This window comes from Leptonotus elevatus, chromosome 19 (assembly GCF_054856555.1).
Source record: "Leptonotus elevatus isolate MCC_2025b chromosome 19, RoL_Lele_1.0, whole genome shotgun sequence".
NCBI classification, from domain to species: Eukaryota; Metazoa; Chordata; class Actinopteri; order Syngnathiformes; family Syngnathidae; genus Leptonotus; species Leptonotus elevatus.
In genome coordinates, this window is record NC_141257.1 from 9,124,574 (window position 1) to 9,144,179 (window position 19,606).

General features: G+C 40.0%; 1 protein-coding gene across 4 annotated transcripts in view; it reads right to left on the reverse strand.

The window, feature by feature from the left end:
* Positions 1-19,606, reverse strand: part of trps1 (trichorhinophalangeal syndrome I) — a 160,002-nt gene that overhangs the window by 129,886 nt on the left and 10,510 nt on the right. For 3 of the 4 annotated variants that reach the window (XM_086063259.1, XM_086063263.1, XM_086063256.1), the window contains exon 4: positions 6,857-6,926. The gene's annotated coding sequence lies outside the window, so the exon portion shown is untranslated. Of the gene's footprint in view, positions 1-6,856; positions 6,927-7,698; positions 7,850-19,606 lie in introns of those variants that run through there. The other variant, XM_086063257.1, reaches the window with a different exon arrangement.

Here is a 19,606-nt window from a genome sequence, read left to right on the forward strand (position 1 = left end):
ACACATAACATATTACTGTCAAGAAATGTTTACGGTTGACTTTGCGCTAGCCGAGCCAAAATTAGCTTAGCTTAGCACGATCCAATCAGAGCCAAGTTAATGTGTTCCCATTAACCTGTTGACACGAGGAAACCAAAGTGTGAAAGGGGTCTTTATCTTGCACTTTGAGCTTACGTCGCCTCATTCCGTCATTTTGCCAAACAGGACAATCAATCAAAAGAAGGCGGCCACTAAAATGTTGACGCTTTGGCGACGTCATGTTTTCATCTGTCAGCTGCGTGAGCTGTGTCGTTTTCTAAAAGACGGTGTTTACTCGTACGAACAAACACACCTCCAAAAACGTACACGCGTGTGTTTGTGTGTAAGGGGCTGTGTGCGCCTGCACATGTGTGCTGCACCAGTGTGTTTTCTTAGGTGTGTTGTCAGGAAGCCGGCTGTCAGACATGACGGCTGAGGTTGTGCTCATTAGATGCTTGCGCGCACGCACACACACACACAGAGGGCGACTGGTGCGGAAAACAGAGAAGTCATTCAGACAAACTGCACCTGTTTTTTTCCCCCGCAAATGGTTTAACAAGCAGTTCCAGCACAGAGAAATACCTGGTCATAAACGCACACACACTGACAGACCAACACACAAAAAAGAGTGCTTGGAAAAGTGGAGGAAAATAACAGAAAGATCCAATGAACCAAACACTATTTGTTTTTGATGCCCTCTATGGACAATAAAAGCAATATTGTCCTAAGAGCACAACTAACTATCATCTGTATATGTATATAAAAAAACACACACACACATTTCTTGTATTGGTACAATAATGGGGACATAGGAAACATATAAGTCAGGTCAACCAAAAAAGCTAATTAGCTCACAAGTGCCATCTGGTGTATTATGGCTTTTATGACTCTAAAGTAAAAATTAATAATAATAATAATTCTACGTTTAGTTGAATGAGGCCCCAGTAAAGACATAAATTAGGTAATCACGGCAAATGCACTATAACACATCAGGTGTACAGTGCATCAAAAAAACAGGATTTATAATGGGAGTCAATGGGCCAAAAATTGGACATTTTTACTCATGTGTACAATATTATATATTAATATTATATGAGTTTCCCACATATAATACTGACAATAATAATTTAGAAATTTTGGACAGTGCCATTTCAAACTTCAACATGTTTTGGACAATTGGGTGCAATTTCAGCTCACTCGGTGACTTTTTCATATGCTTTATATTTGAGATTAATAATAAAAAGTGACTTGATGATGGAGGGATTGATATGATGATTGATGGCCAAGATAGAACAAAAAAATTAGCCAATAGATAGATGGATGAGCCAACATCCAACATCACGACGCAGAGGTCCCCATTTCCTTCACAAACTTTCCTCATCAAGGCAGGAAAAAAGCAAATGATTCCCCTCGCAAAAGTATGCTAACGAGCTTTGCGCGCGGCATGAATTAGCCCCGCGGTGTTCTACAGAGACGGTGTACACGCCACCCACTGTCAGGCGGCGTGAAGGGTGACTCGGGCATCATTTGCATACCACTCCTATTAAGCGGACGTTAGCGAGCGAGGTCGCGCCGTTGCCTCGGAACACTGACGAGAGATGCCAGGAGTCGGCGGGTCAAAACCACCACGGCTGCTCTGAGAGGGAAGATGAACGAGGGAGAAATTAATGTTGCGGCAAAAAAAAAAAGAACAAAAAAAAAAAAAGGCTGACTCAGCTTTATCAAAGAATGTTTTGTGGTCATAACTCATGCTCACCACAAGCTCCCCAGTTGTTGAAGGGAACCTCAAGCTTGATCAAACCGTTTCAAATTCCTCAATTCTGATTTTCAGAGTTTCATGTTGCAACACTGACGAAGCGTTTTGCATGACCCGTGTGTTCTTTAAGTAAGGGGCAGTGCCTCTAATGAGTTTTTGCAGCGCGGGAGTTAGCGTCCTGTGCTAATGAGAGCCCGTGCAGTTCTAATGAAAAGGCCCGGACCCTCGACAAACAGCCTGCGGGTAAATAAAATAGCGCTAATTAGCATTCAGATGTCCTCCTACTGGGCTCGTCTCTCTTGTCTCCGTGTGATCATGCTTCGCCTCCGTGCACTTTCATTACCCACTTTCAGGTCAGGGGGCTAAGAATTATTGATGTGAATAATAAAATAAAAAGAAAGTGCATCTACTAATATGTACGGAGGATGACATGTGAGGGCGAGTGGTTATATTGTGGCCATAATATAAATCTAACAGCCTGCATCTAGTTACCTGCATCGTCGAGCAACCTGAAAAAAAAAAACTTTAACAGGAGGCAATGAAACAATGACCTGGTGAAGCAGCACGTGGCTCCATATACAATTGTATTGGGATCAGGATATATTGTGATAATGATCAAGATACTGTATTCCATACATTTACACTGTACAATTTCTACTCCCTTGCGAGATGAAAATTAATCCTCTCTGGGTTTCCCACTGTTTATTACAGTCATATAAAAACACAACACCACATTAATATATCATCAATACTGCGGTTAAATGTTCGGAACAGACAGTAAATCGTTTCGTGGCTTCTTCCTCTAACTTTTTTTCCCCCCCTTTTTTTTTTTTTTTTTTTATCAACACGGCTCATTCTAGCCTTGGTCTTATTAGATTTAATGTAGAAAGCCATTGAAAAATATGCAAATCACAGAAGTGAAGCACTTAAAGGAAGAGTCATTTCACATGCAGGCTGTGGTTGAAATCTCATGTTTGAAAAATAATATTTGTCTTGTATTTTTTCTCATCTATTGTGTTTTCATTTTCATGTTGAGGGAAGTTGTACACAAATTCCAAAACGTAAAATCAAATATGCACACTATCCAGTCATGCTCACTCAACTGAGCCCTCAATGACGGTTTGAAGCTTTCCAGGACTTTGAAATGTACTTTTTTGGGAAATTTGTACTCAAACTCCAAATTGTACGATCTCCGGAAAGAAAAGTTCTCACATTTCTTTCTTTTCCTTCTTCAAACTTTTGCTTCAGTGAAATTTCCCTTTTGAGCCAAAACTGAACAACTACAGTATATCACTGGAAAGAATTAGTTATTTGGTCATATAAATCATCAAATTAGAGATATTTACAATACAAAAAAAGAACGAGGGGGAAAAAACGACTTCAAATAGAGCTTGGAGGGATGAAGCAGACAGCTGTTCCAGTATCATCATGCACACGTGGAGGACCACACACGTGGACTTGACACGCTTCCATGCAGCTAACAGTGCGTCGCTCCTTGCACGTACAATTAAAGTGGAACGATCCCCCGGAGGGCGGCGGCTATCATAAATATGGAAAAGCCACGCCGGTGCCTTTCTCCCTGCTTCGGCGGACGCCGGCGTCGGCGTGTTTGCGCCATGCAGCCGGCTAAGCGCGACGGCAACGGTTGCGTCGCTCGTTGGACGACCGTCAATGTGTGTGTTCCTCGTCGACGTTGGTGTTCTTTCCCCCCCACCACCACCACCCCACCACGTCCAGTTGTGACTCAGCCGGGTTTGATTGTGCGCGTGGAGCTTGTTTAGGTTTGTGCCATTTCGAGGGCATCTGCCCGCTAATCCCCGGTGTGGGATCGACTTTGAGTGAAGCTAACAGGGCCGCATGCATTCATCCCACGAAATCAAGAAAAAAAGTTCATGGCGCACAATTACATTGGATTTTGGAATGGAAGTGCAAAGTGGTGCTGTCACAATCAATTATTTTTAGAGTAGATTAATCTGTCGATTATTCATGTGATTAATCGAATAATCGGATCATTAAAGTGTTTTATGAAAGCATTTTTCCCTGATGACTGCTTTAACCAGTGATTGTTGCTTATTTTGTATTTCGTATTCATATAGTGATTAAAAAAAGATGGATTGATGCACTCGTCAACATTTATGAAACTGATTATGTTACCGTCATTGCTTATGTCTTATTTTAATTGAGCACAGAAGGTAATCGGTCTTCTTCCATGAAAGACTACAGAAATCAGTGATGAACTCATTTGCTCCCAAAAACGAATATGTCCTATTTATATGTCCCAAAGATGTATTTATACGTTTTTTTTATATTTGTTTTATGCTAGAGCATACAGAAGGCTTTGATGCAGCCTCTGAACTGCAGGTGAATCAATGGTAGTAATTACAAAAACGGCCAGTAGGTGGCAGTAGAGTATAAGAGATCAACCAGGGCCATGTTGCAAACCAGCTCTTTTTGACAGTGTTTTCACCAGGAATGTGTATAATGATGAAACTTAGCTAAATTCTAATGCTAATTGCTGCAAGAGACTCTAATCTTTTTTCTGGTAGGTTCCATGTTTTTATAGCAATAGAACTCGATATTCTGTGGGCCTTGCAAAATCCAGTGAAACACGCGGGAGAGAAGGGGGTTGCTTCAGTAAACATGGCTGGGAGTGAATGAGTTAATTATTGTTGAGTTGCTGAGATCAGATCGTTTCGACAATTTTCAATTTAAAAACTGATTATTAAAATAGTTGTCGATTAATTTGATAATTACTTGTTGATCAATGTAATAATTTTGACAGCTCTAGTGCAAACAAAAAAACGAGAATTGTTTTTGTAAAAAAATCCAATTCCAAATTGTACGATCTAAGAGACACTAAGCTTATGCGCCACGCATGAATTATTCCTTTCACAGTCACTTAACTACGATCCCGCAAAATTCTGAAGATCTGTGCAAGTTTATCGACTGATTTTCAAGAAAATGTGACTAAATTCGAAATTGTACACTGACGTCAATGGCTCAGATTCCCTAATCTTATATGAGATGATTCGATTTTGACAAAAATGCACCGAAACTCTGTGTGTACATACACATGCAATGAAGAACTGTTTCTCCCGTTAGCAACTCAGGCTAAACTTAGCTCCTCCCCAACAAAGATGTTGCTTTCACATACTTCCTTAACACCAATTACTATTATACTATTCGCCCTTGGCGCCATCCTGTGGCATTTTAGTAGATTACAGGAAGAGCACAAAAACTGCAAATAGTTTTTTTTTTTTTTCAACAAATAGCTGAGAATGGGTTCAACAGTAAAATAAATAAATATAGGCCAATTAAAAGTTGACTTTGAACTGTTTCAAATGCCAAACAAAAATCTAAGCGTAGCTAGCCCATGAATCCTTTGACGCTCACCGAACTGCCCAAAAAAGCCAAATCCATGTTGTGTGTTTTTTTTGTGTGTTTTTTTTACTTTAAAGGCAAGTACATTTTCCTCCTTTTTCTCATCAAGAATTGTCGGTGGCACAAGACAGAGGCGTATTTATTTGAGTTGGGGCATTCAGCGGAGGGAAAGGGACTCGAGCTTGCGGCCAAAGCCATGAGGAGCCATGGTAACGCTCTACTGAGCTGACACGTTCCGCTAACACACGCACGCGCACACACATGCACGAAGCCACTTCCCAGACTTTTCCACAGCTGTCATATATCTTTGTATGCGTAACACTAACGAAGGTATAAAGAGTGGCTGTGTACTCTGAATGCGTGTGTGATTATTTCTTCCTCTATTTATTTATATTTTTTTGCCATTTGATTTGTCTCTTTTACTTTGGGAAGTTGTTGTTTCTGTCTACGTATATCTGAAGAGAGACACACGCACACACACTCACGCACACACGTGCAGAAGGGGAAGCCATTAGTAGCGCACAATAAAGGTATTGTTACAACTGCTCCTGTCAAATGCAATAAAATATTCATGGTAATAAATTGTAAGTAGTCCAACTTAGTAGGTTTTAATGCGGAGAGCCCCCCCCCCCCCCCCACACACACACACACAATCTGCCTTACACACACGCACTCACACCAGGTGATATTAAGTCCGTTGGCATTATCACAAATTGTTTGTTTTACTAATTTGACCTGATATCTAACGCAGTTAAGTTTACAAGGGATGCGTTCAAATGTTGTTTTTTTTAATTGTCTAATTAACTAGTTCTCAATATCTAATTTTTCTAATTATATTTATGACAATGCTGAGTCAGTATGATATGAAAATGAGTATTTAGGGTGCACAAAAAAAAAAGGAAGACAAAATTAATACGACTGCAGAAATAAAGTTAAATAATAAAATTAAAGTTCAATAAAATCAAAATAATTATATACAATTTCATAAAGGGAAAAGTCAAAGTAAAGTGTAACTGACATGGAATAAGTTATAGAAATCAGTGTTCAATACACTTTTTTTTGTCAAGACCGATAACAATACACGTAAGTACTCAACTCTTGAGTAGTCACTGATACCGATACCAATAGTAATTTTTATACATACATTTTTTCCAAAAAAACAATGAAACGAAAGACCTATATATCCCACTATATCATTATCTCTACAATTGCATGAAATTAACGGCAATGTTCTATTCTTGCGATTTCTAATTTCTAGTTATTAATCGTAAAATGGTCACAAGAGGTCGGCTGATACTGGTACCATTGTGATACTAATGTCTGGTATCGGTACTTACCCATCTCTAATTTTAAGGGGTGAAATAAATCTCAATTTTGAGTTACGTGTGTGAGGGAATTTTAACAAAATTTCCACTTTATCTTACAATGTGCTGATTATTATTTTTTTTTTATCTCTGGACATTATGATTTATTTTTTTCACGTAAATTTCTACTAATTTTAAATAAAGATTCTTTACATAAGATGTGCTACTTTATCCCATGCAAAATATGCTATTGTGTAATATATCAAAATAGCAGCTGTTAGGTTTATATTTACTGTAACGCTGATGCTAGTTTATGTTAGCCCATATATGGCGTTTCACATTAATTGTTAGCATGTTCACTGCATTTCTTTTTTGTTACACTTTTGATCATTGTTACCTTTGGCTGCTGATTGGCTGGAGCAGATGACGTGTTCGTGCTTTATAGTGGGCCATCTGGAATCCGTGCGCTATGCAGCAACAAAAAAAAAAGGAAGGAGAGAGAGAAACATGAGAAATGGCTGAAAAGTAGAACTTTGTACATTGATCAATCATTGCTGCTGATCTGAGCAGACAAATGAACTGAGGCCACACAGGAACAAATGTAATAAATGTGAGCGTCCGCTCTTTAGCCCCCCCCCCCCCCCCCCCCCAACATTTGCATTGCAGACGTTCGTATAGTGTCGTAATGGATGACCCCTGCGGGGGTGGCGAGGCGCTTTAATGAAAAATAAATTCACACTCAGTGAGCGATCGCCGTTCTAAAGCGGGACATCAGTCATGTGCGATGGATTAAACGTGGTGGGTAACTTGCGGAACTTTTTTTTTTTCTCACAGTCTGGCGGGGGTCGTTTTTTCCCCACCATGAATAATTCATTCGTGCTGTCCTCAACTGGCATCAGTCATTTGGACGCCAAAATCTGCGGCCTGGTGGCAACTTGTTGATATTTCAGAGCTTCATTTTGTTTCCAGTCTGTGCCACCCACACACATATTAGCCACTATATGTGTCAGAGTCATGACTCAGGGCTTGTCAAAAAAAAAAGATGAATGGAAGATTCCATCCGCAGGCACAGACTCCCATTTTGGAGCTCATCCACCTGAGATGTGTGGATACATTCAGCCTCTTGTCCTGTGATTAATTGTCGCAATTTCATGTTTCGTCATCTCTGCTAATGACTCTGTCGGTTGTTGCTTTCTCCCGGAATGGCCGCGACTCGTCGCCCGCCTGCGGGAAAGTCACCTTTTCGCACTCGTAGTAAGCATCGAACGGGATGGAGAAAGGCACAAAATAGCCGCAGTTTCGGATCTGGCACCGGTGTTCGGATGGCCTACGATCCGCGGATTGGTTGGTTGGAGGGGAAAGAAACAACAACAAAGTGCGCATTCACAGTGGACACCGTTCAGAAGCTGAAACATACTCACGTAACACACCGCTTGCGCTCAGGCTGACTTCAAAATAAAGGTTACTTACATTGATGGCAATGCAAATAGCTTTAGTGGACATTTACTTTGAAAGTGGCCCACGACGTGGCATGATGGCTAGCTTGACTTCCCTTTTCGACGTTCGTAGTTTTGATTGACATTAAAGTTGCGACCAACGTCGACACAATGCTATCCCGAGCTCATATTCAATCGCTAATTTAGGACGCTAATAAACCGCTAATTAATTACGCCGTCATTGCATGATACGTCAAAAGTCTCCGACGTAAGTGGCTACTGGTTAGCATGCAGCTAGCTGTTAGCATTGCCTACGGGTGCCTGGCTGGTAGCTGTAAATCAGTTTGACAGCTGGTAACTGGCTTGCTTGAATTATTTTTCCAATATTCTTGACCAAAGCTACTTTGTAATTAACTCTCCATGTTTAAAGGAAGGGAATGTGCCTTAAATTACACTTTGAGGTATTTTCATTATTAATAAAAAAAAAAAAAAAGATAAATACAATGTTGTCTTCATTTATTTCATAAAAAACACTTTTGAAAAGTAAAATAAAGAAAAACATTCAACTCAAAATGTCAATCATAGCCATTTAGATTGGAGGAACACAACTTTGAGCCCTTAGTGCTTTGTTATTTTACACATGGACGATGTATAAAATGAAAATGTTTCTGCCTCATATTGCACTTAAAAGTTGTTTTCCTAAATCCTAAACAGCTGTATTGGACAATTTGAATTGATTTTTTACTTAATTTAATGGGGAAAAAGTATTTTAAAAAATAAATGAAGACAAAGTACTATTTATCTTTCTTTTTTCCTTTTTTGCTGATCCGAAAAACGATCCGATCCGTGGCTCAAAGCCCTGATCCGACCGTGACTTTTGTGATCCGTTGGACCACTAGTGGCGATAGTAGCAAATAAACAGATCATGTTTTGCGAAACTTAGCATGGATAGCGTAAATTGCGCTGCGTGTTGGAGCAGCGCGGCGGCCATAAAGCTTCTCAAACTGTTCCTGAACTGCAGTTGGCGACAGAAAACGTCTGTCAGGTGGCAATTTTGCAACGCTGCTCCAAAGGCAATTGGTGAACCACGGGCAACGGAATGATACGCTTGGAGAAAAAAAACTGAAAAATGTAAGCTGTCAAATGCTGATAACCTCACATCTATCCGAACTCAAATGGAATAGAAAGTGTATTAGGGACTTTTGGGCCACCCTGTAATTATGGACATGGGATGGGGAATTAAGTCAATTTTCCAACTTTAGGGGTAACATTGCAGGATATAAACACACGGGTGGGCAAACTCATTTCAAGTCATTTGTATTTTGGTTTGAAATCTACCCCTTGTGCAGCAACAAGTACAAACAGCATACAATAACACTTACAGGCATATATTATCTCAGCTGTAGCTTAATAGGGGACCTTCTCTGCCTCTTCTTCATGCTCTTAATTATGCGTCATCTCTTCCAGTGGACCCAAAGTTAAAAAAAATATTTATTTTTTTTAAACCATGAAAACCCACCATGAACGATGACCTGCAATTTCACGGAAGAACAATTTTTGATGTTGTCAATTGAACAAGAAGGGGCACACAGGAGGTTGTTATGGCAGGACAAGATACATTTAGAAGCATTACTCATCTCATCCACATTCCAGGAGGAAGCCCAGCTCCACCTTTGGCACATGATTGTTTTTTTTTTTTGCGCTGGCTCCCTCATTTAACAGCTTGACAGAGTGTAGTGCATGCGTCAAATGTTGCACATTTCGTTGTGATGCCAGGGTCGAATGACTCACAAAGAACTCGCACACAGTCAGTCAATTATGGAGGAGTTCAATAAAGCTGTGGGCACAAACACGTAAGACTATTCAAGATGAAGACAAACACCTGTTGTGAACACCATTTAAATACACATTTCAAAAAAAGTGTAATATAAGTATGAAGTCTGTAGCGTTTAGGAATATATGTAAATATGCATCTTCTTCCAACAAGAATGAATTAAGAAGTACTGGATTAAGACGAAAAGTAATTTCATTCAACAAGTGAGCATGAATTGGATTTAACTGAAGCTGGGTCAACACTATTTGTTGTTTATCTCAAAAGAATGTTATATGTTACTCTTCACTAGGTCTCCTCCAATTGATACTAGCAGCTTATCTCTGGCTTCTTCTTCTTTTGTGGTATTAATGAAGTGACCGCACTTCCTGGTACGAGTCCAGCAGGATCATTAAAAAATTACTTATGTTATTTGTATTTTAAATTAAACAAATAAACATAATCAATTTGGATTTAAATTATGTATGTTGGTGTATATACATATGAATAAATAAATAAATAATGATCGTTCAATACGACTTTTAAGTACCGATACCATTAGTAGTTTGGATGCATAAAATTTGCCCCCCCCCCCCTCCAAAAAAATAATCAATGACAGATAATTAGAAGAAAGATCAATATATCATATTATAGCATGTTTCTTTAAAATTGCATGAAATTGGTATGAATTTTCTGTTCTTCTAATTACTCATTTCTAGTTCCTGATCATGAAACGGCCACAAGACTGATACCTTTAAATTCGGTCTGGTCGCGTACTTGCACTCGTCTATCCCTACTGGCATGTTTTTTTTGTTTTTTTATTGGACAGTGGATTTGAAAGTGTTTGTTACAGTTGAGATGTTGAGTCCCTGGTCAGCATTTGGAGGTTCAGGGTCTTGCTCAAAGGCACCTCAGTGGTCCTCATAAAGAGAATTAGCGTCTCTCCGCTTACCTGTTGTTGTGGTGGGCGGTGGGTCTCAAAGCTGCCGAGTCCTTACGGCCTGAGCTACTACCGCCCCCAATAAAGAACGTATTGATTAGCGCTGCGTGGCAACAACACATCTCTGTGTCCGCCGTAAAATATTCTGTTCCCTCGCTGTGTTTGTGTGAAGATAATTTAATGTGCGCTCCAAACCAGTTTTTTTGCACGCTATTTGTGTACAAGCGTGCGCTGGTGTCCTCGCCTCACCTCCCCCAATAACCGTAAATCTTGCACGTAACTGACTCATGCTGTCGAGACGCGAGCGCGGCCATAACTATAATTTTTGTCAAACTGCGTCAGGCAGTCCCGAGCGCGGGGATATTTATACGCGCGTTCTCTCTTCGCCCAACCAAATTAACTGCCCCTAAATACAACATCGTCGCGGGTGGGGAAGCTCTGGCCCGTGGGCCATCTTAGGCCCAGAGCGCAGATTCACAGAATGATTTGGTTCCTGAACACATTAAAACTCATTCACTGCCATTGACGGCTATAGACGTCAAAAATTCATTTGAACTATTTCTATTAGTTTAACATTTTTTCCCACTTTTGTTAACAAGAGTATGAAAATCTAGATTTTTTTTTTATTGTACATTTAGAACAGATATAAAATTTGTGATTAATCGTGAGTTAACCAGTGAAGTCATGCGATTAATTACAATTAAAAAAATGTAATTGCCTGTCGCCCCAAATTTTTAATAATCGTTTCTTTTTTTTTATTCATTCACTGCCATTGACGGCTATAAACGTCAAAAATTCATTTGAACTATTTCTATTAGTTTAAAATGTTTTCCCACTTTTGTTAACAAGAGTAGGAAAACCTATATTTTTTTTATTGTACATTTAAAACAGATATAAAATTTGTGATTAATCGTGAGTTAACTAGTTAAATCATGGGATTAATTATGATTTAAAAATGTAATCGCCTGATGCCCCTAATTTTTTTATATTTTCTTTTTTCTGTTTTAAAAAGAAAAGATTATTAAAACATTTAAAAATATACTTTTTTTTAAAGAAAAAAAGATTATTAAAATGGAGGGCGTAGGTGATTATAATGTTTCGTAATTAATCGCATGACTTCACTAGTTAACTCCCGATTAATCAAAAATGTTATATCTGTTCTAAATGTACAATACTTTTTTTTAGGTTTTCATACTCTTGTTAACAAAAGTGGGAAAAAAATTTAACTAATAGAAATAGTTCAAATGAATTTTTGACGTCTATAGACGTCAATGGCAGTGAATGAGTTAAGGAAATGCTAATTGAATATAAACCTGGTCGAGCTCTGAGGTCTGCAAACTTGGGTCAATTAGTGGAGTCCAGGCTTCAAAGCAAACATGGTGAAGTGGCATTTAGCTGTTATGCTGCACCCCAAAAATGTTGCACATTCCTTTGATTGAGATTAAAAGCAATTTCACGGTCTCCATCTGCTGCCCGGATATGGCAAAAATGCCTCGTCGGGATGAAGGTGTGAAAGACCTTCCACGTTTTCTTTGCGGTGCTTCAGGATTATTGGGAATGGGCGGAGTTTGTCACAAGTGATGGCTTGAACAAAAATAATCAATTATCCAATGATCTCTGCTCATGTAAGAGCTGTGAGCTTAAGCCCCTCATCTCTCCTGGAGCTTTGAAAAACATCAGAACAAGGTTAGGAACAAGGTTACCTCTTTTTTTTCTTTTTTTTTAATACCACTGGGACCCAAATCCTCAAGTTGCGAGACAAATCCTTCAGCCGCTTCTTCAGTGGTGCTGAAAAGGAAGTTGAACTTGTGGTCACAGCAGAAGCAGCCAGGGGGGGATTTGTCAGGGATACAAGGACAGTTTCTCCTGTAAGCTCAATTATTAAAAAAGTATGGATGATGACGCTGGAATATAAAGTTTATTATGTTGTTTTAAGAGCGATATATAGTCAAACCAGTGGACTGTGGGTTTATTTTTACACAAATAGAGAAGGGTGGGAAGCCTTCAATGGCACATGTGCCAGTGGTACTACAAATCCCAGAATGCTTTGCAGTAGCGGGTTTGTTGGAAAAAAAATTACATTGGAATTTGGATAAGACAAAATAATTATGAGACAATTTTTTAAGTTTTGTACATAAAGTTTAGAATTTTTAATATTATAGGAAAATTGTACAATTAAGTGAAAGTATGTTTTTTCTTTGCTCATGGAAATTTTAAACGTGAAAAAAACTGCTAACATCTGGTGAACGTTTGCGACCTCGAAGGAACCCTGACTAGAAATCAACATTCGCTACCTTCGCACATCCCCGCAAACATTCGCCCTTAGGTGGGATACGGGCTTTCTTGAAGCTCCTCAACTCACCTTAGCATAGTTCCTATTTTAGCAAATAAAGGATAGGTTCCAAAAAAGAATTCTACAAATGTGAACCTGCAAATGGCAACCCGTTAATTGACTTCAATTTATTACAAAAACATAAAGTTGGAATGTCACACTTCAAATATGAGAGCAGTAATAATGTCATGTCAAAAGTAATGAACAAAAATTCAGCTCGCATTTAATTTCATAACATTCCAACGGTTTTCTAGGAATTGCAGGATATGATATCTATTGAAATGAATCCAATTATTTGCTCTGCAAATTTGACTTCTTCATCCCCCGCCTGACAATTTCTTGCACAAGCCTGCTGCAGTAGCGCAGATAACCAAAAAAAAGTGTTGGATTTATTTTTTCCCCCCCTCAGGCTGTGTGAGTGCGTGAATCCGAGAAGAGACGCCACCGATGACGTCCGACCTTGTTGCATTATTGACACCGCAGCTACCAAGTTGCGTCTGCCTTGGGGGAGGCCTGCTGAGCAACAATTTGGGGAAGTTGACGCAACGCCTGAAGTTGGATATTGCTGCCTATTGGCGCTTATATAGAATTTAGAGCATGGGCGGATGTGCAGCAGCAATAAAGGAAAAAGCAACGAGTGTGTTCGGCTTTGAATGTGTTCATAAAATTCAGCTCATCAATTATTGACAGGAGCAGAGGCTGAGGGAGATGTGCAGCCGTGGAGGAACATGCCCAAAATTCATTGAAACTACACTCCAAAAATCACACCCATGAATAATAATAATACTGTAATCAAGGATAAGAAACTAACTTGAGGAGTGAAGTCTGCTAAATAATTCACATCAGCTTTATAATGCGTTCAAGTTTGAAAGTGTCAGAAGAAGAAAGGTATTCAATCATGCATTCAATTGTAGAAATAAAAAGTTTAAAAAAAGTCAGTGACAACATAGAAAAGTTTTGTACAAGAAAGAATGTGTTTCAATGCAGCCGGTGCGACGGTACAAAAGGTCAGCAAGGTTCTCGCGTTGTTCTTTTCGGTTGAGCGTCCGCGACGAAAGATGAAATAGAAATTTTCAAATCTCTCCAGACGGAGAAATGAAATGACAGCGCTCTTTCCTATTAAGACGGCTCCTTTGCTACTACGCAGCCACGAAAGGGGACTGGGATGAAAAGGAGACAAAACGCAATGAGTCATATCCTGAGAATCACATCTTGTGGGAAAAAAATGATTCATGATGATCAATAAAAATATATTCCATCTGTCTATTTGCCTAGAGATGTCACACAACGGTGACAAAGCACTACTTTGGTCCGAATGAAGCTTCTCAACTCACTTCACTATATAGTTCCTTGGCAACAAAATGTCACAATATGGCACCAAAGTGCTACTTATGTCTAAATGAAGCTCCTAAACTTCACTTCAAGAGAGTTCTTTGGCACCAATACGCCCCACAAGATGGTGCAAAAGCCAAAGGTAGTACAATAACTGGTCCGGAGGCAAGGCTAGTGTGTAAGGGAGGAGCTATGTTTAGCCTGGTATGTTTCAGGGACAAAAACGGCCAGAAGGTGGCAGCAGAGTATAAGAGATCAACCAGGGCCATGTTGCAACAAGCTCTTTTCCCCTCTGTTTTAAACCGATTTGTGAATAATGATGAAACTTAGCAATATTCTAATGCTAATTGCTGCAAAACGGAAACAGATGGAAATATATATTTTTTCCTGACGAAAGAAGAGACTCTTCGAGAGACTTTATTTTGCTAAGTTAAGCAATAAAACAGAATATTCTGTGGACCTTGCAAAAACAGTCAAAATCCAGTGAAACAGCCGGGAGCAAAGGGGGTTGCTTCAGTAAAAATGGCTGCGAGTGAATGAGTTAAGTGTAATGTGGTAAGATGAATGTGAAATGATATTAAACAGACGTGAGGAGAAGTCAATTTTACAAGAATGTATTCATAAAATTACATTTTATGTGAATACATTCTTATTATAGTTTGAAAAAAGTCCCAATTGTGTAGGAATAAGGTTGAAATGTGCCACCCAAAAAAATATCAGAATAAATTCTAAATATCACTAGAAAAGTCAAAATATTATAAGAATAAAATCAAAATATTCGGAGAATAAAACAAATAGTTATTACTTCGGGGGGGGAAGGGAGTCAGCGGTTCCATTTTTTAAGAAAGCATTTTAGGTTCCGTTCCTAAAGTGATTATCTCAAACCCTACTTTCGTTTCTACTCGGTCACACGACTATAAGCAAATATAATCCATCTTTTATCAAACGTGAAACCCAAAAAGAAGCACGCTCTGAGAAAGAAATTAAAGACCTATGAGAATAATCAAAAGTTGTATGTGTGTCTGATCTTGTCCTCTCTCGTCAAGCTGCTCGATTCTTGGTGAATACAAACTACTTGTGTGTATGTGTGTGTGACACGTTTGCCAACCAAATTGCCCAAAAAATAGTCTTTCAGAAGGTTTGGAGTTTCATGCCTCGCCCTCAATATTTCATAAGACAATTTGCATAACTTCAAATAAGAACTCATCGCCTCGGCTTTTGCATTTTGATGTGATGTGCTGTCCACTGATAGTTGTGTTGGTGTTCGTTTCCAAATACCAAATCGGCACTTGACGACATTATACTTACAAACTCTTGATTAAAAAGGAATTTTGTTACAATGTTGCTTTCTAACCAAACAAGTCATTTTTACATGAAAAAAAATGAAATAAAAATACATATTTACAAACATAGCAGTCATTTCAGGTGAAAAAAAGCCATAATTTTGATTTTTTATTACATTTTTCATAATTACTATAAAGTCAACATTTTCACACACCAATTAACTCGTCAATTGACTTCACACTGTGTTACTCTTCTCTCTCATAACAACGCATCTGCAGTGTCATGTTTTAAACCATACTGCATTACGTGTGTTTGTGTGTGTACTTTTGCCGCAATCTGGATGGTGGACAATTCATCTGCATTAGCGGGAGATTAACCTGCGCACCTAAAACATCCATCACCGGCACACGTGGGCACGAGCACGTACGTGTTCGCCGCCCTGGGCAAGGGCAGCGGTGCCTGGGCGTGCGTGCGAATTATGCAAAACATGGGAATGCGGTGCTGGCACACACACACACGCTCTCCAAAATGTATTTTAAATCCATCAGAAGACCTTGACGCCTTCCAGCAAAGTGAAAACATCATGCTCTGCTTCCACGTCATCAGAATATTGGCAACTGGAAAAGATATGGTTCATCAAAATTTGTGATTTGTGTCACACGCCAAAATATATGAAAGCAGATAGATAATATACGCAGTGCACCTTCCGAAACTTTGTCAAACGAGGTTGGGTAAGAAATGTGTCACACCTATAAAAAAAAAAAAACAACAACAACAACAACTCTAGCCTTAGATTACGAGCAGCATATTGCAGCTAGCACGAGAAGCTAATGTACTGTAGCTGTCCTTGTCAAATGTCAGTAACACATGGACTCAAATGCACCATACCACATAGGCCTATGTGTGTCATAAGTCATAACGGATCTAAAAGAAAGTAGATTGTTCTTAAAAAATTGATAAAAATGTCGTTGTTTTACCAAACCATAAAGGCAGTGGAAACCTAGTTTAGGGCTAATGTAGCAGTCTGCATTTTCGTGTAAAGTGCTTCATACAGATGGACTTGAATGTTCAACACAAGTCACACAAGATCCATATTTTCGTTCACAAAAAAAAACTATGACTGAGTCCTATGACTCTTATCACGCCAACAGAAAAATACAGGAAGTAGAACCCTAGCTAGTGGCTAACATAGCAATGCGCATTTTTACTCAGTACTTCTTCTGGTCAAGTCCTATCAAACCAACAGGCCCATAGATAGTAAAAACAGGAAGTAGAAACTAGCGAGTGGCTAACATTAGCGGTTTACATTTTTATACAGTACTCCTTGTTAATCCTCTCAAACCAACAGGGCTTGGAACAAATACAGGAAGTAGCAACCTAGCTAGCGGCGTAGCTGTCAACCTCTCCACTCAGTGCTCCTTCTGGTCAAACTGATGAAATTAAATGTATGACACCAGTCACCGTAGATCCAGATTAAAGTCAAAGCCCTTTGGCCAATACCAGCTCCGTCTGAGAGTTTTATCAAGCCAATGGAAATGGCAATAAAACATGCTGAAATGAGGAGAGCCACGGTAGAAAATGGATGGATGGAAGTCGAATGAAGATTTAAGGGAGAACTAGGGTCTCCAGTCCAACGCTTTATTGATGAATTCATTGACCAAGAGTCCATTTTTAGAAGTGACAAGAGAAGTGCGACAACGGGGGGGAAAATAAAGTGAGTGAGCAAAAAAAGAAGATGGGGTTAAAAGAGATGGAGAGAAAACAGTCATTGTAGCGCTTGGCAGTCTCGCGCCCCTCTTTGTCGCTGTTTGCTTGTGTTGCCACGGCAACAGCGAGCCAGGCTGCTGATAAGTTAAGCAGATGGTGCGGAGGTTGACGACTGGAACTTGTTGGATGGCTTCCCGGTGGTAATGAGTGCTGGTTGGAAAATATTGATACTGATAGGTCCTGGTGCCCTGCTATTGGGCTGGCGACCAGTCCAGGGTGTACCCTGTGTCCCGGGCTGAAGTCAGATTGGATAAACTACAAATCACCCGTGACCGTGACCTTATTAGAGTGAGCCTATTCCAGCTGATTTTGGATGAGAGAAAGATGAGTCGGTGAGAAGGGATGGCGTCTTTGAAGACGCATTAACATGATCAACGAGTATTTTATGGTAAATAGTCTGGGTCTTGTGATTCTGTTTAGCAATCCTCACATAGTAGAACAAAGCTAGCATAAGTTGTAGCCAGTTTAGCATACTCTACTTGAAAGGCTATGAGTATTGTTACAGGCCTCGGTGCATATTTTCAGGAAAAAAATGCCAGCAGGAAGTCTAAGTACCTGGCGAAAACCCATCCAAGCACGGGAAGGCCAAAATCGTGAAAGTCTAACAGTGACGAAAACACGTTTCTCATACGTGCTGAAATGAGGAATTTTCACACCTAATTACGCATGCCAAGGCGTGCTGGTCTGTTGCCAGATGACACTCAATGAATGATGACTCCGCAGGGGGGGGGGGGGGGGGGGGGAAGGTGAAGGCGTGATGAGGAAGGAGAAAAATGCGCTAAGCGCAGATCCGAAATCTGCGTTTGCGAGCATTTAACAGAAAGATAAATTGTACGTCTGGTTCCCCGCTGACAAGGGAAACCACGTCGCATGAAGGCGGCGGTTAAAAGTCAGGCACAGATAAGAACCGGAGGAGACTAAAACGGATGGAGGGGGCGAAAAGACGAGGAGCATCACGGAGAGCGTGTGCTAACGGAATGGCGAGCGCTAACATTCCTGGCCGAATAGATCAGCTGGCCCGGGGAGAAAGACAAACACGGCAGAGGAAACCGCGTCTAGACTGCTCACACACTCACACATTCGCAGATGCTCAAGCGACCTGCTACTACCATGGACAATGTGAGCGAGCGCTGCCAAAAACATAAAGAGTGAGAAGCATAATGATAGAAGTCGAGGAAAAAGCAGGTCGGGGAGGTAAATAAGACGAATGAGCGCAAAGGGCGGTAGCGGCTCGTCAATAGCCGCCCAGCTAAAAATTAAATAATGACAATGAAAATTAAATGTTATTTATTGTTTATTTCTAGATTAAAAAAAAAAAAATAAAACATGTGTACAAGTGTTTGTCTGACTGTGGTCTGTTTTATCAGAAGTGACTGAACACATTTGTGGTGATAATAACTTCCGTTTACGCTCAGCCGTGCTTCAGAACTATGATGAATCATTTTTAAGCTTTAAAATAATAATAATAATAATAATAATACATGACATTTATTTTTCTCTGTGCTTCAGGTTGAAGTGAAAATCCACAGGCTTAAAATGAAACTGCTGTTAGGCTTCCAGGCTACACAAGGATGGTAAGATTGGCTCTTTTAAAAAACACGGGTGAGTCACACTTTCACATTCGTTACAAATACGTGTTGTTTGTCATCCAGTTCTGTGTGAGTCAGTTTCCTTATTAGCGGAAAAATCTATGAGTCGCAGGATGACACCAGGGTAAGACGTATGACTTGATGCCAACCTTACCGACCATTTCTAAAAAAAAAACGCAGGAAGTCAGAGTGATGAATGACCTTGAGTCTCATCAAAGGAAGTTTGTGCACGGTTGGAAGACGGCGATTTCTCCAGGGACCGAGATCCCGTACCGTTACCTGACCCTGACCTCCATATGTGCGAGCGTAGCTTCCTCGCAGAGCTCCCCCGAGTGATTGACAGGTCAAACGGGCTGTGTGCTGATTGCTAATTGGTCTCAGGTAAGTCCAAAACTTCCAATCAGCTCCACTACTTGGAGTGGAAAATGGACTTCCTGTGACACCTCAGCGAGTTTTCTCTTGAATAACAACCTTGAAGGTGACCCGCTCTCTGGGAAGCCACCAACTTGCCGCGGAAGATGCCTATCATGACCTTATTAGGCGTGACAGGTCGCCAAAAGTTTTGTCTGGTACCAAAGCATATTATCTGTCGTGTGCCTCTAATTTTTGGCACCCAACTGGCGGAATAGCAAATGAAGACCAAATGTTCACAGGCAA